Raw genomic sequence first — 26,721 nt, 5'->3', positions numbered from 1 at the left:
TTTACATACAATCATCTCTTCCAAAATGCCTACTACAGTGTCTTACACAGAAGAGGTGTTGCATGGATATTAAACTATTGAAGAGGGAGATTCCTCATTCTCTATGGGTTGTTCAGTTAGGTGGCTCACAACTTCTTTTGTCTTCCATAGTGCAACTGAAATCAATTTCTACTTGCTTTGTTCTTTCTTAAGCTAGAAGTGACAGATCATCATCCTTAGTTTATTTATTTAATTTTATTTTTTTTGAGATGGAGTCTTGCTCTGTCGCCCAGGCTGGATTACAGTGGCATGATCTCGGCTCACTCGCCTCCCAGGTTCATGCCATTCTCCTGCCTCAGTCTCCTGAGTAGCTGGTTCTACAGGCGCCCGCCACCATGCCCGGCTAATTGTTTTGTATTTTTTTAGTAGAGACATGGTTTCACCATGTTAGCCAGGATGGTCTCGATCTCCTGACCTCATGATCCGCCCGTCTCGGCCTTCCAAAGTGCTGGGATTATAATATACCATGTACCCACCTTTTGGACTTAACAAATAACATTTTATAATATTTGCTTCAGATAGCTTTTGCCTTAAGAAAAAAAAAGGTACATTTACAACTTCTCTACACTGACTCCCATCCTTGTCCCTCTCTGTCTTTCCCTCACCAGAGATAACAAGCACTGTGAAGTTAGTTTAATTCCTGTCCATAATTTTATATTTTATTATATATGTATGTGTCCATAAACAATACAGTTATAGTTTTATGGATTAAGAGATATATTAATACTAAAATACTATATCTGTTATGGATAAATTTTATCCCCCTCCTCCAGAATTCATATTTTGAAGCTCTAATCCTCAATATGACTATATTTGTAGATAGGCCCTTTAAGGGGGGTTTTTAAGGTAAAATGAGGTCATAGGGTGGGCCCTGATCCAATACTATTGATGTCCTTATGAGAAGAGAAGATGAGGGCACACAGAGTGACACCATGGAAGCATGCACATAGAGAAAAAGCTATATGAGGAGGTGGCCATCTGCAAGCCAAGGAGAGAGACCTCAGGAGAACTCAAGCCTGCTGACATCTTAATCTTGGATATCTAACTTCTAGAACTGTGAGAGAATAAATTTCTGTCATTCAAACCACTGGGCCTGTGGAGTTTTGCTATGGCGGCCCTAGCAAACTAATATACAGGTTAAATTCAAATTTCAGATAAGGAACAAGTTATTTGTTGTTTATCTGAAATTTAAATTTAATTGGTATCCTATATTTTGTCTGGCAACCCCAGCTCTACTGAATGTTAATACCCTGCACTTCCAGATAGTACCCGTGTGAACACTGACTGGGTCTTAGCATAGTACTTTGCACACAAGAGAATTGCAGATCTGAAAGTTGGAAGGGATCTTAAAGGTCATCTAGAAGAGTTCTGGATGTCTTTCTACTTCCATGTTCCTGAGGTGTACAACACACTTCCACTCACAATAATGGCTAATAATGATAATTAATGGTTATTAATTATCAACTGGACATATGTAAGCATGAAATGAGAATCTGGTGGTGATGGCAGCGGCAGCAGTGGTGTGTGTGTGAGAGAGAGAGACAGAGAGGGAGACAGAGAGACAGAAGGAGATAAGGGGAGAGGCATATATATTTTGAAGAATTCTCCAGATAATTCTGATAGCTCTTCCAATGGTGTGTATAGCAATCCCTGATCATTTTGGGGCTCATGAAAGACTACCCTAAGGAAGTGCTGTTTGAACTAAAATTTGGGCCTTGATTAAAAATTAACTACACAAAGAGAAATAGGGTTGAGGACATCATTTCAGGCAATGAGAACAGCTTTTTCAAAGGTCCTTAAGTGGGAGGAAGCACAGTGTGTGTGTGAAAACTGAAAGATGATGAGAGGAGAGGGATGGGGTATGTGGCTTCACCGACTGGTGAAGTCTTTATTCTGTAAGGCTTAGTACATGATGTTAAGAATTTTGGATTTTATCCTAACCACAGCGGGATGATCTGAATTGGAGGAGAGACATGAATTGGTTCCTCTTTTTATAAGAATGAGATTTGGCTCTAGTGGAAAGAGCCATATTTGAGGAGATATTATATAGGTAGTGCATGTTCAGGTGGAACATGATGTTGGATTGGATTAAGAAGTGGCCATGGAGATTCAGAGACATAGGTGGACTCAAAAGATCCTCAGTAGTAAAATCTATGGGACTTAATGTTTTGGAAGTGAAGGAGGGGTATAAATAAAGGACACATCTTAGGTCTCTGACTTATATGGTTGGATGGTTAGTGGTGCCAATCATTGAGATAGAGAGCCTCAGAGCAGGATGGCCATAGGATTAGGTTAGGTACAATTATTATGAAGCAGTTTTAAGACATCTGAATTGAGGTGTTAGGCCATTGAATGTCTGGGTATAACCTTTAGAAGAGTGATTTGGGTTGGAGTTGGAGCTTGATGATCCAAGCTTCAGATATGAATGAAGATGCCTAAACACAGAATGTGTGGTAAAGAGAGACCAGACATCAGGAATTCTGAAGAGTGATGAATTAATCTGATAAACTAACTTTTGAGTAAATCCTTTTAGAGGAGAGATTGTCCTTCTCTCTCCCAGGTAACATATTTCTTTTCTCTGGAGAATTTTCTTTTCTCTAGAGAAATGCTTTAACACAAAGCAATCACTGTGATGGAAGTCATTTAAGTAGCAGGGTTTGGGGAGGGTGTATTTGAGCAGGCAGGGCTTGATGGTGACTCAGAAGCCACTACCGGCTGGAAGCTGCCTTCTGCATTCTACAACTATAAGATCTATTCTGTGCCTTCACATATAATGTGGCCAAGATAGAGAGTAAGCAGAGAGACACTTAAGACATTTAAATTCATGAATTTGAGACAAGCTAATCAGAGCATAGCTCTCTCTGTTCTTGTGGGTTTTTTTTTTTTTTTTTTTTTTTTGAGAAAGCTGCAAGTAAGAGAAAAAATAAGCAGATATTGAAGAATGTTTTTGGCAAAGAAACTTTCAGAGGGCCTCCTGGTATCAATGTAGACTCATCACTATCTCCTATGCCTTCTCCATCTTCTGCATCCCCAACTGTGAGCCCTGAGGATACTCATGACACTGCCATTTATTGAGGGTCTTGTGTGTCAGGCCTGTGTAACTTTTATGGAACATGTATGATATAGATGTTATTACCCCCATATCACAAATACAAAAGGAAGGCTCAGAGAGGTTAAGTAGTTTGGGTAAAATCACTTAGCTAGTTTAAGTGACAGACTGGGAATTTGAATGTCTGTCTCCCAAACAGTGCGATCTTCGATTCACTATATTAGTTCTCTTTAGTGCTCAGAATGAAGAAGGCCGTAAAATCTAAGAGACTGAATCCTAAAACAAAGGTTCCATTCTGTCATCTAAAGTCCACTTTGGGATGAAGAAAAACGGACTCATGTTTTGAAAACTTTATGGGACAGAAAGGGTTGTTAGGAACTGGCCTTTCTTTAACTAGAAAATTCAATTATCTAGAACACTCCATTCCCTGTGCACTCCCATTAATTGCTGTTTTATGGTGACACAGAGAAAAAGTGGGGATCGCTCTGGGAGAAGGATGAGCAATGCAAAGTCTAAGAATCCCAGGGTTTTGAGGATAAATTATCTGGTTAAGATTAAGACTCTCTGTGCTTGAAGTTGTTATCGACTTTGATGCCTCACATGAGTTCTTTATATCAGAGTAATGGTGTTAAGAATGATAACTGTGCCTCCTGTGATATGGAAGATTTTCTTGGTCATGTTGGGCCGGTCAATTTTCTCATTTGTTTCCTTGATGCCCTTTTGGGTCTTAAGTTAGATGGTTATTTGTCTTACATTACATTTAGACTGGAGAAATCTTTGTGTAATTATGACCTCATTGTCTGGATAGCCTTCTACTTAAAAATGAAAAAAAGAGGTTAAAAAAAGTCCAAACACTTCTGAGCCAACTCTTCAACTGCACGTGTTTTTTGTACTTTTAAAAAATATTTTCAAATAGGGCTTTTCATGGGAAAAGCAGCAGGAATGAATACTCTGCAAGGACATGCCCAGCTGCGAAGCCCTGGGTCTTGGGTGTCACCAAATCTGGAGATGCTCTAAGATGTAAGCTGTCTAGCAGAGGGAAGAAAAGATACCTGTTGTTCTGCCAGGTCATGTCTTCAGGCTTGAGGAGGAAAGAGTCTGAATAATAAGACCACCTATAGCAATGATAGCCAATATTCTTTGCAGCAGGTTCTAGACTAAGCACATTTACATTTGCCCTTTTCCTTTCATCTTCACAATAACCCTCTTGGATGTTGTACTATGTTGGACACTACAAATCCTCTGGGCCCCACATTTTGCTTCAGCTGCTATTGCTGTGACTTATTCTGAGCAGGCTTCCATTAGCTTTGTGTAGGTGCAGCCAGAGGGAATCAGTCCTCGGACTAAGCTTTCTACCTCTCCCTTCCTGCCCTGGGGCTTCTCTGATATCTGGGCTTGGGGTAGGAGCACAACCCAGAAGGGTGGGAGTTAATGCTCATGGAGCTGCTCTCAGACAATGGGAAAGAGAGTCAATGAATAAATGCTTTCCTCTTTCATTCCCCAAGCAGACTTTTCGGAGACCTACTTCATAAGCACCAGTCACTGTAACCCTGGCAACCTTGGTAACATCCTTCCCTTGTTCCCTTGCCTGTCTCTCAGGCCTGCTCCTTGGGCTCACTCCCAAAACGAACTACCTGCAGACTTTATCTCAGGCTCTGTGTGGAGCTGTGGGACAGTGGTGGGGACGGCAGGCTAGGAAGGGATGACAGCGGCCTTCCAGAACCAAGGGGCCCTCTTTTGCTGCTGCTACTGCAGTCCCCGTTGGTGACTCCCTCCTGTCCACTTCCCTACAGGGAGGACTCACAGTGACTTTCTCACTCACAGTGGCTTTCCATCAGTGCTGTCCTTTGCCCAAATGTTACAGCAGTTAGTGTCATCAGGGGTCTGCAGAGCTGTGGGATTTGACCCCTTAGAGATTTGTATTAAATACCCTCCTTCAGCTCTCCTGTACCAGTACTAGTCCAGATGTCTGACATCACAGCTGTCTGTATTGGGGCCTCAAATGGCAACCCCTGAATGATTATCATAAAATCACGTTCTGTTCCTCATTGCCCTGTATCTTATTCACTGGGATCTCTGGGAGTTTTGAACATACTCACAAGATGGGGAGATTTTGAGAGGATGAACATGCCAGGACCTGTGGTATTAGCTACATGCTCCTCAAAGTGAGTCTCAGGCTATATCTGCTCTTGGTAGCTCAGTATGCTATCATCACTATGTCATAGATAAGGAAACTGAGGCTTGGAAAAGCTACGTAAGTAGTTTGTTGAGTGTCAGGTACTAAATGATGGAACTAGCAACCCCTGTCCTGGTCATAATCACTATGGAACACAGCCTTCTAAATGGCCCTCCCTTGGGGTGGCGGTGTTTTGTGAGTCCCACTTCCAGGAATGCGAGCTGAAGACATCTCAGCTAAGACATCTCAGAAGGGAATCTGGCCCTGGAGACTAGGGATCCCTACTGTAAGAACTTTGAGAAGCTCCGTATCCTCTCTGCTGGTTATGATTGTTACCCCTTATCTGTTGCAGGGTAGAAATTAAGAGTGAAATCCTTGACATGAAAAGGGCTTGTACACTTGTGTTTGGGAGCAGGATGAAGAAGGTGCTTCCTTGTGTATGGCCAGGATTGTAGAAGAAGATGGAGAGGAGAGTGGATGTGGTGGCCATGAGGCAGAGGGCAGGAAGGTGGGGAGGATGTGGGCCCGTCGTGGTGCAGCTCTGGGCTTGAGCAGGAGCCCAGGCCACAGCAGGACAGTGCGGTATGGACCCAGCTGGTTTCATGGGCTGCAACAGTTGCACGGGGCCCCCTGCTTAGCAGGACCCTGTGTTGGGTTTTATGCTCTGCTGCCACGATCTTGAAATTCTCAATAATTTTTGAACAAGGGAATCTGTGCTTTTAGTTTGTAGCAGGCCCCGCAGATTATGTAGTGGGATTTCATAACATCTTTTTTTTACCCTGCAGTGCCCATTGGTGGCCCCCTACTGGTGGCATTTCAGAAGGATGGAAAAGGACTGCTTCACCAGTGGTGGGAAGCAAAAGCAGTTCAGAATGAGAATGAGAATTCCCCAAGAAGAGAGTGTGGTAGTTTTCATTTCTGCTTTTTTTGTTTGTTTGTTTTGTTTTTCTAGAGACAGGGACTTGCTCTGTCGCCCAGGGTGGAGAGCAGTGGCACAATCACAGCTCACTGTGGCCTCAAACTTTTGAGATCAAGCCATCCTCCTACCTTAGCCACTCAAAGTGCTGGGATTACAGAAGTGACTCACTGCACTTGGCCAATTTTGGCTAGATTTTAAAGGTCCAAATGTAGTGGTATGTCTTGGGAATAGTTTTTAATGGAGGTGGAGAGAGATTGCTTAACAATACCTGGAGCTTTAGGTGGGAATTGTGGATTTGCTGGACTGAGGGGCAAGGAGCACTAACCCAAGGAAACCATCCCAGGGAAGGATTGATGTGGAAGCTGCACCTATTGAAGACTTACGGGAATTTCATAGTTTTTCCTCCTGCCTCAGCTTCCTAGTAGCTGGGACTACAGGTGCCTGCCACCGCTCCCCACTTTTTTTTTTTTTTTTAAAGTATTAGTAGAGATGGGATTTCTCCATATTGCCCAGGCTGGTGTCAAACTCCTGGCCTCAAAGGATCCACCCACCTTGGCCTCCCAAAGTACTGGGATGACAGGCGTGAGTCACCGCACCCGGCCTGTTTCCCAAGCTTCTTTATTCTGAGCCTTAGCCATCTCTTGTGTAATGGAGATAATAGAAAGCTCCAAGTGTTAAAGCAAGGATTACATGATCCAATGCATAGGAAACACCAAGGGCGTGTTGAACACTGGCCAGGCCCTCGGCCGTTGTCCATTTCCTTTCTGTCTTATAACACCAAGGGTGCTTTGAGCTCCAGGTAGACGGAAAGCTGCGTGTATTTATCTGGGTAATTTGGGTCAATGTCTACTATTTAGAAGCAGGTGGGGCTTGAGTATGAATAACCAGGTCTGGCACTTTATGTGATGATGGCGGCACATCTAACAACTCTTGTCATCTTAATGGCACCGCTTCCAATTACAACTTTGTTCCAGCTGAGCAAGAGATGTTCTAGGTGGGAATAGTTACTGGAGAGGCTCCATAAAATTCATGTGGAAGCTAGAGTGTGTCTCTCAACAGACTCAACTGCTTTAATATAACCTACATGAATATTGCCTCAGGGGGGATCCTGTTTTGGGGACCAAACTATGTTATGCTGGATATTGTACTGGGGCCTTTTGGAGGTTTATGTGTGTGTTTGTGTATGTGCATGCACACTTGTGCACACGTGGGTCAATTTTGTTCTTTTATTATTATGTAGTCTCATAATCTGTTATTTGGATGTAGTCAAAGAAAAAATGAATATAATAGACTTCCTGTTCTTTCAAAAGCAAATATTTTTAAAAGCATGTTCTTCATTTTGTTCACTATTTATAATTTTCTCTGATAGTAATAATTTAATGATATGCATGTAGATTAAGAAAGAAAGTCCTCACCTGAATCAGCCTCAGTGTGTGGGTGAAGGGGATGTCTTTTTTACTAATAGTTTCTTCCTGTTTAAGTGTTAAAATTTGTCTAATTTCTCAGCTAACACTGGACTAGGATTTATAGGTTATGTGAATTTCAAATAAAAACTAAGCCCACACAAAGCAAATCAAATGTTCCATTTCTAAGTTCTTATTTTTACTTTAAAAATTATGCAAGTAAGTGTATTTATTGTTAGAATAGGAGAAGGTGTAACTTAGTAAAAAAGAAAAAATAGGAGAGAAAAATCTTGGTAATTTCTTTCCTTTACTTAACTCTTCTTCACTCTTCATGTTTTGATACATAGATATTTCCCCCCAAATGTGATTACACTATACATTCTGTTTTTGTATCTTCTTTTTAACAATTACCAATATATTATTGATGTTATTTCTTGTCAACTAGTGTACAAGTTTTCTCATATTACGATTATTATGCTTATCTTAGCCCAGTTTCATATAGTTGTTTATACTTTTAATAGCTAGAGTTTATTGCACCCGTTGAAAGAGAAACTGGCTCAGCAGAAAACTGTCACCTATCTCTATGGTTGTTTATCCTTCTTTTTTTTTTTTTTTTGAGACAGGGTCTTGCTCTGTTGCCAAGGCTGGGATGCTCTAGTGTGATCTTGGCTCACTGCAGCCTCGACCTCCTAGGCTCAAGCAATCCTCCCATCTCAGCCTCCCAAGTAGCTGGTACTTTAGGCATGCACCAACACACCTGGCTAATTTTTGTAGACACAGGGTCTTGCTGTGTTGCCCAGGTTGGTCTTGAACTCCTGAGCTCAAGCGATCAGCTTGCCGCAGCCCTCCAAAATATTGGGACTACCGGCATGAGCCGTCATGCTCAACCCTGTTTATAATTTTAATACTATAGTTTATAGCACCAGTTAAAAGAGAAACTGGCTCAGCAGATAACTGTCACCTCTCTGTCTCTTACTTTTTTTCCCCAGAGAACCTTGTCTTGGGCTATTGGTAGCCTGTAGATAAATTACCCTTGGATCAAGTTACCATCCCTGTACAAGAAGAGTTGGCTGAGGAAGAGGATAGACTGTGAGCAGGAAAGCTCCCCTAGAAAGCCATGTAGGTATAAAAGGATCTTAAACTAAATATATGTCTATCATATATAGGATGGATTTTTTTCTCACTTGTCTTTAACTTTTTAATGGTGTTTAACTCTACCCTCTTTCTCTTCATTTTTTCAGCCCCAGTGACACAAATGTTAACTTCATTGACACTATCACAGGTCCCTGAGGATCTCTTTGGTGACTCTTTTTCAGTTTATTTAATTTCTGTGTTTCAGATTGGGTTATTTCTATATTTCTATTTTCAAGTTCACTGATTCTTTCTTCTATCATCTCCATGCTGCTGTTGAATTCATCCACAGTTTTTTAATTTTGGTTATTGTACAATTCAGTTCTAAAGATTCCACTTGGTCTTTGTATCTTTTTTTTTTGTTGAGACTTTCTAATTTTTGCATTTGTTTCAAGTATGTTTGTAATTGCTTATTGAAGCATTTTTATGATGACTGTTTTAAAATCTCTGATAGTTGTGTCATCTTGGTGTTGGTGTCTGTATTAGTTTCCTAGGGCTATTTCCTAGGGTAAAAAATTACAACACATTTGGCAGTTTAAAACAACAGAAATGTATTCTCTTACCATTCTGGAACCCAGAATTCTGAAATCAGGTTGCTGGCAGGGCTGTGTGCCCTCCAAAGGCTCTAGGAGAGAATCTTCCCTTGCCTCTTGCAATTTCGAGTGACTCCAGGCTTGTGGCTGCGTAACTCCAGTCTCTGCCTCTGTCTTCACATGACTTTCTCCTCTGTGTTCATGTGCTCTCTCCTGTCTCTTATGAGGAATGAGGATGCTTGCCATTGGATTTTCAGCCCATCTGGATACTTCTGGATGATCTAATCTCAAGATTCTTAATTATATCTGCAAAGATCTATTGTTCAAATACAGTGACACTCAAAGGGTCCATGAACTTATCTCTTTTTAGGAGCCACCATTCAACCTACAACAGCATCTGTTGATTATCTTTTGTCTTTCAAGTAGAGATCTTCCTGGTTCTTGGTATGATAAATGCTTTTCAGTGGAAACCTGGATACTTTGGATATTATGTTGTGAGGTTCTGGATCCTATTTAAATTTTCTGTTATAGAAAGTTTTTTATTTTGACACAGCTTTGGCAGGGGAAGAGGGGGCACTGTCTTATTATTGCCACGTGTGGTTCTAGCCCAGGTTCTCCTCTGGCTTTCCTTGCAAGAGAGGATCCTTGTTACTGCTGGGTGGGGTGGGAGTTCAGGGTCCCCACAAGGCCTCTGCTGGTTCCACCCTGGCTTGGAAGGGCAGAGGTTCCCTGTTATTGCCCGCTACGTGGCTTTCAATGACATTGTGGAGGGACAACTCATTACAGCTGGGTTTGCTCTCCATTAGGCCACCTCTGACACAACCACAGCAGGGAGGGGAAGGGAAACCTTGTTTCCATCAGGTCAAAGTGGAAGTCCAGGCTCTCCACTGTGCCTTGGCTAGCAGGGGTAAGGCCACAGTTTTTCTGTGGTGTTTGAATAGAGTAGAGTGGTTATTGCCTGTATTAGTCCATTTTCACACTATTATAAATAATTACCTGAGACTGAGTATATTAGTCAGGGTTCTCTAGAGGGACAGAACTAATGGAATATATATAAAGGAGAGTTTATTAAGTGTTAACTCACATGATCACAACATCCCACAATAGGCCATCTGGAGGTTAAGGAGCAAGGACAGCCAGTCTGAATCTCAAAACTGAAGAACTTGGAGTCCAATGTTTGAGGGCAGGAAGCATTCCAGCACAGGAGAAAGATGTAGGCTGGTAGGCTAGGCCAATCTTTTTTCACATTTTTCTGCCTACTTATATTCTAGCCATGCTGACAGCTGATTAGATCGTGCCCACCCAGATTAAGGATGAGTCTGCCTTTCCCAGCCCACTGACACAAATGTTATTCTCCTTTGGCAACACCTTCACAGACACACCCAGGATCAATAATTTGTATTCCTCAGTCCAATCAAGTTGACACTCAGTATTAACCATCACACTGGGTAATTTATTTTTTTTAAAAAAGGTTTAATTGACTCACAGTTCTGCATTGCTGGGGGACCTCAGGAAACTTACAATCATGGCAGAAGGTGAAAGGGAAGCAAGGCATGTCTTACATTGTGGTAGAAGAGAGAGAGAGTGAAGGGGGAAATCCCACTTTTAAAACATCATCTCTCGTGAGAATTTACTATCACGAGACCAGCATAAGGGAAACTGCCCCCATGATCCAATCATCTCTCACCAGATCCCTCCCTCAACATGTAGGGATTACAATTAAAGATGAGATTTGGAGTGGGGACACAGAGCCCAGCCAAGTTTTTGTCCTGCTCAGCTGCCCCTTCCACAGTCTTTGGGCTAGAGAGAGCAGGCTTTTGTTGGATTTTCTGTCTGCACTTGATGGCATTTCTGGGTTGCTGGCTTCTCCACCACCCAGGATGGGGTTCATGAGACAAAAAGAAAATCAGGGAACTCACCTCAGGTCCCGAAGTCCTCAGCCCCCCCGCCTTCTTCTTTTTTTCTGTTTTGAGAAGAAGTCTCCATCTGTTGACCAGTCTGGAGTGCAGTGGCGTGATCTCAGTTCACTGCAACCTCTGCCTCCCAGGTTCAAGTGATTCTCCTGTCTCAGCCTCCTGATTACAGGATTACAGGCACCTGCCACCACGCCTGGTTAATTTTTGTATTTTTAGTAGAGATGGGGTTTCACCATGTTGGCCAGTCTGGTCTCAATCTCCCGACCTCAAGTGATCCACACTCCTGGGCCTCCCAAAGTGCTAGGATTACAAGCGTGAGCTTCCACGCGTGGCCCAGCCTGCCTTCTTCTCTCTATCTTTCAGGGTTTCCTCATGTTTCTTTATATATATATATATTCCAGAGTTTTTAGCTGTACTAAATGGAAGGAATGGGGAAATTGGTGTTTACATGATATAAAGAGTATTTACTTTTTTTGGAGTCAAACCTTTTTTTTTTTTTTTTTGCTTTCAGTGTCATGCTTCCCCTCATAAGAATCACATAAATATTTATCTATTTTTAATGCTTTTGTAGTTTCATCTTTTATAATTAAGTCTTTAAGCAAGTGTTTATCACAGTCTGGCTTATAGACTGTAGTTTCTTGGGCCCACCTAAGAACTATTGAATCAGAATCTCTGGGAGTCTCTCTTTTCACAAACTCTTCAGGTCATTAAATATCAACCAACATTTGAGATTCACTTCTTCATCCATTCAAAAAAATTTTTGGTGTAAGTTGTAAGGCAGGCCTCTCACCTATTTTTTTCCTAAGTGGTTAGTCAATTGCCTTAAAACCATTTATTAGATTATTCTATTTCCTTCGCTGACTTAAAATGCTACACTGATAAAATATTAAGTTTATATATATAAATATAAATATTTGGGTCTGTTTCCAGATGTTCCATTTTGCATCATTGATCTGTCTGACCATTCTGGCGCCGGTAACTCACTCTCTTTAATTGCTGTAACTCTAGTCTGTGTAGATTTCTGAATGTTGCCCTGCACCAGCTTCTAAAAGCCTCATAAGAAACCATTTGCCAGGAGAGAATTAGATGACTCATATGTGAAGATGCTTAGTAAATTGCAAAGCGCTCTGGCCTTTCAGCCTACCCTTGACACTAGCACTTCCTAAAACGCTGATCTCATCCCTTCCCTTCCTGACTCTAAAGCCTTACTCAGAAGATGAAGCTCATTATCCTGGCATTCAAGGTCTTTCCTTCACCACCTGGTCCCCATGTCCCCCCTTTTCAAAATGACCTTCCATTTGCCTTCAATACAATCCTCTTTAATCAGGTTTGCCTGTGATCTGTTTTTCAAGACTTGCCTGACACATTTCTTGCATTCGGTCTTATTGTTCTCTCTACCATGAAGTACATTCTTTAAAATGACTTACCATCCTCCAAGGCCAATCTCCTTCCAGAAGGCTTTTTATCTGAATTTTTCAGCTTTCCTCGTAGCATCCACTTTACACTTAGCATACATTGACCTATGACAGCTCTCCTCTGATGCAATTACTTTTGTTATTTATGTTTTCTGGAGTGTGTATATCATTTCACTCAACAGTAGTGTAATATTCTTACCCACAGAGGCTTTGCCTTCTCCTTCTTGGTGTGTACCTGCATTTCACCTAGTAAAGTGTGATGCACACAGCAGACATTCACTCAATGTATGTTTACTGGCTAAATAAAGGAAGGGTAATATTAGATCTCAATGAAAGTCTGTGATTGATTTGTATTACTCAAACCCAGACAGAGGAGTGGTCATCTTGCTTCATCTATTTCCAGGTATGTGTTCAGTTCAGAGAAAAATCATAGGTAAATGCTGTGTTCTGAGATAATTGCTGCTTTATACTAATCAGCTAGACAATGATCTCATGGGATACAATGGTCCTGTGCAGAGATGTAGAAACCCAGGAATTTCTTCTTTACATCCTTGCAAAAATCTCCCTGCAGCTCAGAATGCTCTCTATAAGACAGGATAGAGATTGTTTTAGGATGCTGTTGTCTTCCCTGCCCACAGTCCCCTCAGAGGGAATTTACTCACAGAAAACCGTTGCTGCCTCAGCTGCTGTTCTTTTTATCACTTGATTCAGTTTCTCCCTGGCTACAGCTGATTGGACTTAACCATACCAGCTGATTGGACTTACCATACCAGCACAGAGATGAGCTGAGCCAACCAGGGTCTTGCTTGGGTGAACAGAAATGAAGAAACACAAAAGAAAGCTGACAATTGGATATGGGTATTGTAGCTGAAAGGTCTTGAGAGCAGAGTCAGGGTCAGGGAGGCTGTGAGGGCAATGAGAAGTCAACACGCTAAGGATGGGGAGAAAGAAGATAAGTCTGGGAGAGAAAGAGAATGATTCTTCTGGCCGAAGGAAAGCAAGAATATCTGTTCCTGCAACTGCACTGATTCTAGAAACACTCTCTATTTGAACTCTCTTGGATAACTTCTTGTTCCTTAATTCTGGGTCTCCTCTACTCCTGTTCTTGACTCCTCACGACATCATTTGAGCTTAATAATAAACCCCACTTCTCTTGACCAGGCTTGAGGGAATGGGTGTGTGTGTGTGGGGTCTCTGCTCCTTTCAACAAAATTATCCTCTATATAAAATAGGTGACACTGGGGAAACGGTTATCAGCTGGGCTTTTTTTTTTGGTGGGGGGCGGTTCCTGAAGAATGTATATTTAATTGAAGTAATAGTCACTTGAGTTAGAATAGCTGGATGATGAATTTTTTAAAAAAAATATTGCTTTCAATACACTTTTAAGCTTTGAATACTTTTTTCATGATAAATTTCAAATGTTGAGACCAGTAGAAATTATAGTAGAATAGGTATCCATCAATCTACCACCTAGATTTAACAGTTATTAACATTTTTCCATATTTGCTTTGTCTCTGTATTTCTTTTCCATTGCTGGATTATTTTAAAGTAAATTACTGATATTGTAACATATTTCCCCTAAGTACTTCAGCATGCATCTCCAAAAGAGGTGTGTTCCTACATGACCACAATACCCTTGTCACATAGAACACAATTGGCACTATTTTCTTAATATCACTAATAACCTAACTATTAAGAAAATAGTACCAATTGTGTTTTATGTGACAAGCATAAAAAGAAGAAAAATTGGGATTCATTTAAATAGTCCCAATTTTCCTCAAAATGTCTTTTATGGATGCTTCTTTTCACACCATGATATAAAGATGGCACTGCATTTGATTGTTGAATTTTGTCCTTCAGGTCTCTCCTAATCTAGAACAGTGTCTCCCTCTTTTTTATTTTAAATGAAGAAATTAGGCTAGATATTTTGCAGACTGTCCTACATCCTAGATCTGTCTAATAGTTTCCTCACAGTCATGTTTATCTTGTTTCTCTCTTCCCAGTAATTCCTATACAATGTAAGTTACATTTCAAGCTGGGTTAGATTCAACTTAAACATTTTTGGTGATAGTAGCTCAGAGGTGGTGATGTTGTGTGTATTTCATATTGCATCACAGCAGGAGGCACTTAATGTCTGGCTGACTGTCCCACTATTTGTGATGCTGTATTGGTTACTCTGTTCAAGGTGATGACCGCCAGATCTCTCTATTGTAAAGGAAGGCATCTCCTTTTGTGATAAGAAAGTAAGCGATGGGTGATAGTATCGAGTTTTCCAATAACCTTTCACCTAATGATTTTAGTATCTACTATTGATTCTTTCTGGAATGGATGAACTTTCTCACTAATATTTTCTGACAATAGAAGAGGCCACAGGGAGACTGAGAAGAGGAGGCATCAAGTCTTCTTTGTTGGAGATTGTTCTGCATGTTACTGTTATTACAGATGCATGCGTTGTTATCTATTGCAGCCTAACAAACTGTCCCCAAATATAGTGACATCAAACAACCACAATACGTTTATGATCTCTCCTGGTCTCTGTGGGTCAGGAATTTGGGAGGATATGGCTGGGGCCTTCTAGCTTAGGGTGTCCAACATGGTGGTCATCAGATGGGGCTGGAGCTAGAAAAGCAGGAACCTAGAGTATCTGGGGGCTGGCAGGGAGTTTTTCTCTTTGCATTATCTCAGGCCCGCCCTGTGTCATCTCTCTGCATGGGGTGGTTTGGGTTTCCTTGCAGCATGGTGTCCTCAGGGTGGTAGGACTTTACATGGTGGCTGTTAAGGACTGAATATTTGTGTCCTCCCAAAATTCACATGTTAAAATCCTAACCCCCAAGGTGATGCTATTAAAAGGTGGACTCTTTAGGAGGTGATAAGTCATGAGGGTGGAGCCCTCTTGGGTGGGATGAGTGCCTTTAGGAGAGGTCCCAGAGAGAGCTCACATGACCCTACTGCCATGTGAGGATACAATGGGAGGGTGTCGTCTATGAACCAGACACCAGATCTTCTGGTGCCTTCATCTTGGACGCCCCCCGGCTCTAGAACTGTGAGAAATAAGTTTCTGTTGTTTCTAAGCTATGCTTTTATGGTATTTTGTAATAGCAGCCTGAGCAGACTAAGAGAGTGGCTCAGGGTTCCAGCGTGTTTCCAGTGAGCTGGGTGGAAATGGCCTTGTCCTTTGCGGTTGGCCGTTGGAAGCCATGTAGCAACACTACATAGTACTCTATTGGTTGACTAGTCATGACAGTTGGCCGAGATTCAAGGGGAAGGGACACACATCCCACTCTTGACAGTGAAGGTGTCAAAACATCAGCAGACATGTTTTAAAACACTATATTATTTTTATGAAGTAAAGCATATACATCTGTATTTGCTAATATTTGCCTTAAAAAGGATCTGTATAATTAATAATTGAGAAAAACAGAGCAATGAAAAATAAGACAAATAATAATAAATGGATCAAAGAAACAGATATACCAGCCATCTGGACAGATTATACTTCCAGGGTAAAGCATGAAGGACTTAGGTGCTTGTTGCTTTAGTTGCTGGGTAAAAGGATGTTTACAAATTTACCCGCAGAGTTATTTTTTTCTCTTGACACTGAATTTTAGAAAGACTTTATTAAATGTATTCTTTCATCAGGGTCATTGAGAAAGAGAACCGTCGATGCCTGGCTTTGGTTTTTCAGAAGATAGAGAAATACTCTGTAGGTGGACACTTGTGAAACAATTTCTCTGGGAAAACAGAAATTTGAATACTAATACTAGCTTTTGATTAGTTTCTTCAGGGGAACTAAGATAAGCTGTGAGTATGTTGCCTTCTGAAGATGTAGCCCCTGCTCTAATAAGGTCTGGCTCAGGGAACTTAGGCAAAAACTTGTCAACTCCGGCCACACATTATAATCACAGGGTGGAAGCAACTCTTAAAAACCCACATGGCAAAGCTCATTTATCAATTATGCGATTGTATTCTTTAGACCAATTGAATACAATCTCTAGGGGTAGGATATAAGCATCAGTATTTTTTTAAAGCTCCACAAGTGATTCCAATGTGTGATCAGGCTTGAGAACCATTGCTTTAGAGCAGGGCTTGGTAAACTGTTCTGAAAAGGGCCATGTAGTAAATATTTCCAGATTTGTGGTCATACTGCTTCCATCCCAGTGCTTCAGCTTTGCCTTTCAGCAGGACAGCAGCCATAGACAATGGGCATGATGAATGGGCATGGCTGTGTTCCAATAAAACTTTATTGCTGACACCTTGTTTGGGGAACCAGTTACATTTCAGCTCTTTAATAGCATCATCCTTGTATGTAGAGCCTCAGATGTGCAGACATGAAAGAAGGGACTACTTTTATAACTATTGTGACTCTCCTGGGCATTTTGAGTGGCAATTTAAATTCCTCTCTTTTTTTTCCCCAGAGATGAAAGACTTTATTACTCACAGCAAAAGCAGTAACCAGAGTATCAGAATTTGTGCTTTTCCCCCTCAACCCCAGTTCCCACAAGGGTAAGAATTTGGTTCTACGTAGATACCTACACATGCAGTGGGTCATGTCAGAACCAGCCATTCTGTAGCAGGCAGTGGCTTACTTGCTCTTTTCCCTCACTCTGTCACCCAGGCTGGAGTGCAGTGGCGTGGTCTTGGCTCACCGCAACCTCTGCGTCCTGGGTTCAAGCGATTCTCATGCCTCAGCCTCCTGAGTGGCTGGGATTACAGGCCCACACCACCGCACCCAACTAGTTGTTTTTTTTTTTGTATTTTTTTGGTAGAGACGGAGTTTCACCATGTTGGCCAGGCTGATTTTGAACTCCTGACCTCAAGTTATCCGCCTACCTTGGCCTCCCAAAGTGTTGGGATTACAGGCATGAGCCACAGCACCTGGCCTTTCCTTCAGCTCTCAAGGTGCACATTGCAAATGCAACCCTGAAAAATGGCCCCAATAAAGAACCTTGCATTTCTGGCATATCCAGCAAGAATGTGCAGAAATGCAAAAAGCCCATGGAAAACCATCTACCAACATTAGTACATGTCCCTGAAATGAAAATTAACATGTTTCAGAAAGATATAGATAAGAAAATGTGCAATTACTAATGTTTTAAACTATATAAACTAGCAACTACCTTTTGCCAAAACGTAGACTTCAGTATCTTTTGAAACATCAGGTAATAATGATACTTCCTTTTCAAACACTATCCTATTTCCCTGTATTAAAACCAGACTCTATATCAGGATGACCAGAGTTTGAACTCTGGAGGCATGGTCCATGAATACAAATCTCTTTTCTGTCCCCTACCATTTCTTTTCTTCGTTTTTTTTCCCCCTACCATTTCTTACTGCTTTCTAACAAAATTAAAATTTCTACATTAGTATTTATTGTCTTTTATTTTAAAAAGGAAGGGGGTTAATTCACAAGCTTACACATTTCTTTGCATAGCATTCCCCCACCCCAGCTCTCCTCCCACACAAATCTTCTGTCCTTAGGACATAGATCTTTGGAACTAGGAGTGACATCAGAGATTGTTTCTTTTCTGGTCCTCCAGAAGGTCTGTGACTTGCCCAACATGGCTAGGGCAGCAACCAGGAGGGCAGGACCAGAATTCTGGCCTCGAGTTCCCTGGCTAGAGATCAGCTAACTCTTGCCCTCTGCCTCCCTCCTCTCTGCATTCACACCGGATTCCTGCTTTCAAACTTCCTCAAACACTAACGTGTCCACTGACCTGGTCTTCTGCCTCTTTCTGGATCCTAGACCTTGACGTGACCTTGATTTGTGTTCTAGTCATTGTTAATTATTTGAGGATGGAGTAGTGCATTGTCCTGCATTCTCCATCAGTTGTACAGCTGATGGTGACAAGTGAGAGGTGACACAGTTATTGGACATCAGGATTGGAGGGCCTCCAACTTACTGTGGTTTAACTTATGAATTTTAGACTTTATGACAGAGTTAAAGTGCTATGTATTAAGTAGATGCTATACTTTGAAGGTTGACATTTTCCTTTTCCATCATTTGCAGAATGATGCTCTCTCACGATGCTAGGCAACAGCAGTGAGCTGCAGCTCCCATTCAACTGCACGATCAGCAGGGTAAAAAACTGATACTGCACTCTACAGTATACTGCATTCAATAAATTACATGAGACATTCAAATTCATTATGAAACAGGCTTTGTGTTCAGTGATTTTGCCCAACTGTAGGCTAATATAAATGTTCAGAGCATCTTTAAGGTAGGCTAAGCTAAACTATGATGTTCGGTAAGTTAAACACATTAAATGCATTTCCAACTTGATATTTTTAACTAACGATGGGTTTGCTGGGATGTAAGCCCATTGTAAGTCAAGGAGCATCCATAGTCCCTTCAGACTCAAGTCCAAAAGCGTTCTTTTTTTCTGAAAATACCTTCACTTTTCTGCATGTTAACACTGGACAATCTTCCCCTACCCCCAACCTTTTCCCAAATCTTTTCGCTCAGACTTGGAAGACCCTACCCTTGCCTGGCCCTGTTTCTAGGCCTCTCTATTCTTTTAGCTTCTTTTAGAAGACAGTCCACATTGTGTTATTGTCAGTGCTGGCTTAATCCTGGGCCAGTTTCCATCTGTGTAATCTTTTGCGTAATCTCATCTGCTCTCACAATTTTGAATTCCAAAAATACTCACACAGCTTCCTTATCTCTGTGTGGTATTTTTGCAGTTGCCTACTAGCTAAAATAATCCATTTAAAATTCTTGTCATATGTCAAAGAATTTAGGGAAGAATGGCATTTTCGAATTTTGACTGCATTACTATATCACTTTATACTGGATAAATCAGCACTCTTTGGCCTTATAACTTTTTTCTTTTAGCTATTTTATGTGCATGAATTTCCAGTTGTATGAGGTGTAAGAATTATTAAATGAAAAGCTATGGAAATTTTGGAGATCTTGATTTCTTTTGGTTTTAATTACTGACTATATTCAGTGTCTAGGTAATAATTTGATTTTGAGATGATTCCTATGAGCAAACACCGTATATATTCCTATATTAAAAAGGCTAATTAAAAATCAAATATCATTTCTCATCTGTTAAGCCAAGCTTAATTGTTAAAATAATTATTTTCTGTCTTTGTAGTGCTTTGGCAAAACTGGTAGCAGTGTAAATTGAAATATCTTTTTTAGAAAGCCAGTTGACAACATTCAAAGGGATGTTTTTACAATAAAAACAGAAGGTGTATCTTACTGTGTTTGAATGTAGTTAAAATGTTCAGAGAGAGAAAATGTTCAGAGGATGCAAGGATAGGGAGGTGGGACGTGGGACCTGATAGCACTGGGCTAGTTCAAAGATTTTATTTAGATTTTCTATATGCTTGAGGATGGGGCTTTGTGGACTCTAGAAGTCTCAGGGCTTTTTAATTTAACTCTGAGACTTTTGATTGGACCAAAGACTCCCTTTCCCAAAGTTCCAACTTTTACATTCTCCTGCCAAAACTACCCAGTAGGAAATAATGAGATGGAGGGGGCAAAGCTACATGCCTAGCAGGGGTGGGGCTCCTCCTGTCCTCTCTGTGCTCAGGGTAGTGGGTCACTGCTCTGGCTTGTAAGCTTTCCTCTGAGAAGCAGGAACTCAAAAGGCAGACCATGGTGCCTGCAAGTATGGCCTGGGAGTCATCTTCAAGGTCTCTTACTGCCCAGCTATCTTCAGGGTTTTATACTTTTACATAGAAACACCTGAATCAAGACAAAAATGCATCTGGCAACGTATTGCAATTTTTCCCCACATTTGATTTTTTCAGCATTAGCCAAGCCAAAAATAGTCTGGAGATTTGAGTGTTGGAACAATTAGCCACTTGTATTTTATGTGGAAAAAAATAAGAATTTCCAGGCTTGGCTCAGTCATTTTGTGTTGATTATACTGAGTACATTGAAGCGAGGTGACTGAATTTTGCACACATTAGAAGCAGCAGCTAAAACTCTGTACAACTTGTGTTATAATTGGGAAAACAGGGATCTGTTCCAGCATCATATCATTCCCTGAGTTCTCTAGTAATATCACACTAACTTTCTCAGCAAAGCTAAGCAGATTAGTTGGAGTGGGTAGTAAGTAACTTGGTTGCAATAGAAATTCTTTCTGGTTAGGAAAAATGAAAGGCAGTGATAGGCCACTGAACATTCTGGGAACAGTCATGCCTCTGCCTTTTGTCCCTGACAGAGAAGATAAAGTCACATGTAGATGAGGCTGAAGAGGATTTCTTTGAGTTGCCAGCAAAGCTCTGTTTCAGTTTACCTATTGATGTGAAACACAAAATTCCAACATAATGGCTAAAAACAACAACGACGTATGATTGTGACATTCTGTGGACCCAGGAGTGGGGCATATCTGAGTGGTTCTTCTGCTCTGCATGATGTTGACTGGGTCACTTGTGCAGCTGCACTCAGTTGGAGCTCAGCTGGGGTGGCATATCCAAGGTGGCCTCTCATTGTCCAGGACTTTTCTCAGATGGCCCTCTGATAGTTTAGTAGTCTAGTCTGGACTTCTTATGGCATCACAGCTGGCTCTGAGAACGTAAAAGTGGAAGCTGCCAGGCCTATTTAGGCCTGGTCCTGGGACTGGCATAGCATTGGCACTAACCCAGCTACACAGAATAGTACATATTCAGGCTCCAAAATAAATTTCATAAGATCTGTTGTGCCTTTTGATTAATTTCCTGTTAGACTTTTCTGGAAAAGAGATGAGCCTGGGATAGGAACTCACTACCTTTGTTTCTTGGCCAAAACAAGTCACAAGACCAACTGAGATTCCAAGGGAAGGGAAGTAGCCTCCAACTCTTGGTGGGCTGGGGTGTCTGGGGGTCAAGTTGGGTTGGGGCAACTTGTCTCTTGGAGGGCACAAAGCACAGATAGGATTGTGTTTTCCTTTAGATAACCCAATTTAAATTTATTATGCAAATGTTATTGATCACAAAGTATTAATATTTATGTTATTTAAATAAATGAAATGTTGGATGTAAAATAATTTTATAAATGGTAAAATACTTCAGTAAATCAAGTTCTGGCCTAATGGAAAGGCATAATTGAAAGGCTTTTAGAAAATGTAAAGCTTGGGGTCCTTATTTCATGTAGGAGAAAACCAAGGCTCCTATAAATATTTAACTTGCTTAAATTAATCATTTTTCAGTTTTAAGTCATTAAGTTTTTGTCTGGCATGTTGACAGAAAAAGGACTAGGAATACCTCTTGACTCCCAGCTCAGTACTTATCTTTCTCTCTATCTTCTGGTCATAACTTAGCAATTGTTCCTGAAAAAAATCTAACCTTTTGGTTTTCTTTGCCATAATCCAGAGTTTCTTGCCTTTGGCACTATGACATTTTTAGCTTAATGATTCTTGGTTGTTGGGGGTTGTCTTGTACATTGTGGGATGGTTGGCAATATCCTTGGCTTCTGTCCACTACCATAATCCAAGGCACTGACATTTCTTAGGTTGCAGTTCCTGAGCTGTCTACATAATCATGATTGAGAATTAACTATTTTCCCAATCAAAAACTCAGGCACAGGTCTGATAAAGGACTCTTCCTGCCCCAATTTGTATATTCAGATATAGAAAAATGTTTTAAGCTATAAATTAAATGTATAAAATAAAATTTTGATTTTATTACATACATTATACAGATCACTTTTAAAAAACAATTCCTTAAAATTCAGTTGTTTTGGCAAAATGAGGAAGTATGGTTCATAGGATTTTTCTTGCAAACCCAAACTGGTAACTGTTGGCAAATGTCAGCTGTTGTCTTTTCACCTTACTTCCAGTTTGGGTAGAACCTAACTGGAGAGGTGATGTTAAATAACAGCGTGTTCATAAAACACAAAGTGAAGCAGAGATTTGGCAAAATGTCTAGTTGATTTGAAACAAGTAGACCAGAACATATTCAGTTTAAAAACACTTCCTGATTCAAATATTATCCAGACTGAATTTCTACACTAATCAAATTGTTTCAAGTATTCATTTCACTTGGTATTGTGTCAAAATAGCTGAAGTGTCTGATAAATTATTCTTTCATAGTTGTTTATGATTCCAAGCATATGTATTACAAAACTGAATTTTTTCTGACAGTTTCCATCTCTCTTTCCCATGTGAGTGATAATGTTGATGGAACTATGGAAGCAATACCAACAATGAAATTAAATAATTTCAAGGTTTCTTGCTTAGGAAAGCTAGGCAGCATTAGAAGGTGCCTGGGAGGCAAAGCAGAGTGCATCCAAATGCTTCGGTCTTGATTGTTTAATAGTTATTAAAAGCCAGTCAACTCACATTTATTTCTCCTTCAATTTCAAAAATGGACCTACACAGCTTTGTCATACATAAACATGTGCTTGAATTCATTCCTTCATTTGCATTTTTGAACTTTCCCAAATACAAATACCTACAATAGCCCAATATGCTTGTTCTGCTCATTTGGAAAAGCTGCCTGATGGTTTTCCCTTTGGCATTTTGAATAACTACTAGCCGCAGATGCTAAATAACTCTCAAGTCTGTGTGAGTTAATATTTCTGCCGAGTTAATCAAATAAAATACAGTTGAAATCTCAACCAGAAGATGCTGTCTATCGTCTGACATGTACTCGACTGTGATAATGAAATGCTGCCTGACTTAGCCTTAAATTTTGAAGTCGAGATCCATATTGAATAATTTTTGAAGCCTCGTTTCCTGAACTTTTAAAATTACATATGAATTTAAAATTTGTTTTGCCAAATGGTGTGAAATAAAGACTTGATATGGTTAAGGTGAATTTGGTGACATAATCAAACTTACGTATTCATCTTGATAACTTGCCTTCCCTCTGGTTAGCTCCTCTCTCTTTTCTTCCCACCCTACCATGAGACTTGATTTGAGCACCTGTCCTGATCCTCTTAACTCTGCCCTACAATTTAGATTTGAATTACCTTTAATTACACTCTCAAGGTGCCCAGTTTTCTCTGTGAAAGAATTGTCCTACAGAGTTCCATAGTTACGTAAGAATCAGGCCCATTCATTTCTCTGTTGATTTTAATTTCTCCTGAGTATCAGATCTTTGGCAAAAGTATAAAAATTCACCAGGAGACTAAGAAAGAAGAAGAAACAACATTCCAGATCAGAAGTAATTTATATGAAGACACAAATTATTGTGATCAGTGAGGACATTTGGTTCCCTAAACCAGAATGTTACTAGCCCAGCTACACAGAAAATAGTACATGTTCAGGCTCCAAAAGAAATTTCATAAGATCTGTTGTACCTTTTGATTAATTTCCTGTTAGACTTTTCTGGAAAAGAGATGAGTCTGGGATAGGAACTCACTACCTTTGTTTCTCTGAAGCCTGTCTTTAATTCAGGGTTGCCATGTATGATGTTTTGGAGAAATGGATTGCTGAATCCAGTTTGGGTGGCTGCATATAAAGATGGAAAGGGCCTCCTGTGTGAAGGCCGCAGTGTTCTCTCCCCACCTTAGAGACAAGAGTTGTGCTGCTCCCTCACATTTTCCCTGCAAATGACCATTGAAAACTTGACATTGTTTAAGATCAACAAGCCCAAAAGAATGTCTTATCCCAGTGTGTTGCACAGAATAGATGTTGAGTAAATATCCAATAGTCAATCTGGCATTTACATTTAAACTGCTTTGTGAAAGCCCTTTGGGTTGCTGACTTCACTGCTCTGTTGTTCTTTTCCTAGTTTAAGATTAGGCGGGTATTTTAGGGAAAGTCTCACAGGACATTTGCATCTTGGTAGACCCTTTGCACCCAGAGGGACCTGTCTTCAGTTTCACATGTTCAGGGCTGTATTAAGGCACCTGGCACACTAGATAGCATGGGACCTGGGAAAAGTGAGTGGCAGTATCCTACAGGTATTTCATCAATCTATTAAAGAATTCCTTTGCAATTTTCAACAGGGGTGACATTGTCCTTGAAGAGGTGAAAATTGATTCTTAGGGGATTGCAGAAATTTGGATATTACAATGGTTTGTGGTTTGCCAGGTAGCGCAATGATACCTGACAAAATCGTAGTCCTTAATTTCTCTCATTAGGGAGAAATTTAATTTCAAATTGAAATTAATTAATTTAAAGTTTAAATATATATGTTTTTTCTTTGTAGAGGTACAATAATGAAAAAGAAAAAAAAATAAACGACTGAGAAACACGATTCTGGGGCACACATCTCTTCTGTGGCTTTAGAAACTGCCCACGATAAATATTCTTTTATCTCCCTTTTTCAGGTAAAACCAGCACTTTAAACATATTAACATATTCCCCACTGTGGCCCTCCTTTTTTTGTTTTTTTTTGAGACGGAGTCTTGCTCTGTCACCCAGGCTGGAGTGCAGTGGCATGATCTTAGCTCACTGCAGCCTCTGCCTCCTGGGTTCAAATGATTCTCCTGCCTTAGCCTCCCAGGTAGCTGGGGACTACAGGCATGCACCACCATGTCTGGCTAATTTTTGTATTTTTAGTAGAGATGGGGTTTCACCATGTTGGCCAGGCTGGTCTCAAACTCCTGACTCAGGTGATCTGCCCGCCTCGGCCTTTCAAAGTACTGGGATTACAGGTGTGAGTCACCATGCCTGGCCACCCACTGTGGCTCTTCTTAAGGTGAACTCTTGAGAAAATAACTGGAAGGAACCTTTCACATACGCTGGAGATGGACAACCAAATGCTGCACCTGCCTTGAATCTCCTCATACCTCCTTGCCTTAGTTCCCACCACATATTCCCAATCTTCTATCTCTCCCAAAAGGCAGCTTTCTCTAAATGGCCAATAAGGGCCGGACTTGGAAAAGGCAAGTCCTACTTTGGACCAACAGTAAGTTTCTTACGCTTTTCTTTTTCTCCCTTGGAAATGTTCGTATAATTCCTTCCAGACACAGTTTCCTGAGGCAGCTGCTTCTCTCCCTGGTGTGCCCAGCTGGGACTTACCTGCCCTTGACATTGGAGAAGATATGCAAATAACTCCATGAATCCTTAGGGAACCATCATGGCTTCCCTTCAAGTATTCACTCTACCTGGGCACCTACACCCAGTCATAGCTGAGTCTGGACTCACCTAGACGATCTCATTTGAATCCTACTGCAGGACGATGAGGCTGCTGGGTATTATATCCTCTTTATAGATAGCAAAAACAATGTTGGTTAAAATAGATCTAGTGACTTACCTAAGATCACATAGTTAATACATAGTAAGGTCAGGACAGCTTCCCCCAACAACACACACACTGGAAGGTTCGTTCTCTGAGGGCAGGAGCCATGCTGTTGCTCACTGTCGTGTTCCCAGGGCCTAGACAGGCCCTGGTGTATAGCAGGAGTTCAGTCAATATTTGTTAAATGAACATGGTTCTCTGAGCCTGGGGCTGTCAGATTACCGAGACAATGCAGGAAACTGTCCAAAATATGCAGGTCTGTTCATCTGGCCCACAGTTGATTTTACATTGGCAGCTACCACCTTCATTTTAAGAAGTGTAAAACAATAGCTGCAGCCACTTCTTCAAGCACAAAGCTTATCCCAAATTTCTGAGAGGCTTGCCATGGAGTCCGAGGACAGCTTGTCTTCTAGGCTGTATTTCATTTCAAATTAATGAAGTGCAATTATTGTTAAAAGACAGAGTCTTCTTGTTCTTTAAGTCTCTTGTATTAGGAGCCCCAAATTCAGAGGTGACACAACTCTCATTTCTGTTTTCAATAAAGTTTGCACACAACGCAAATGCACTTGCTCTGGGCTGAATGTTTGTGTGCCCCCAAAATTCATTTGCTGAAACCTAATCCCCAAGGTGATGCTATTAAGAGGTGGGGTTAGGTGGGGTTATAGGGAGGTGACTGGGTCATGGGGACAGTACCACAAAGGAAGTCATTCATCCCTTCCCCCATGTGAGGACACAGTAAGAAGCCACCATCTGCAAAGCAGAGAACTCGTCATCACCAGACACTGAATTGCCAGAACCTTGATCTTAGACTTTCAGGCCTCCTGAACTGTGAGCAATAAATTTCTGTTGTTTATGAGCCACCTGGTTTATGGTGTTTTTTGCTACAGCATCCTGAATAGACTAACACAATGCTAAGTAAAAATGTGCATGTACTTCAGGAGATAGAAAATGCCCTACAAAATTAAGTTTACTTATCTTGCAGTCAATCATTTATTGTGAGAAAAGAGGGAGATATAAT

This window comes from Theropithecus gelada, chromosome 18 (assembly GCF_003255815.1).
Source record: "Theropithecus gelada isolate Dixy chromosome 18, Tgel_1.0, whole genome shotgun sequence".
Classification (NCBI taxonomy): Eukaryota; Metazoa; Chordata; class Mammalia; order Primates; family Cercopithecidae; genus Theropithecus; species Theropithecus gelada.
This window is presented reverse-complemented; position numbering follows the sequence as displayed.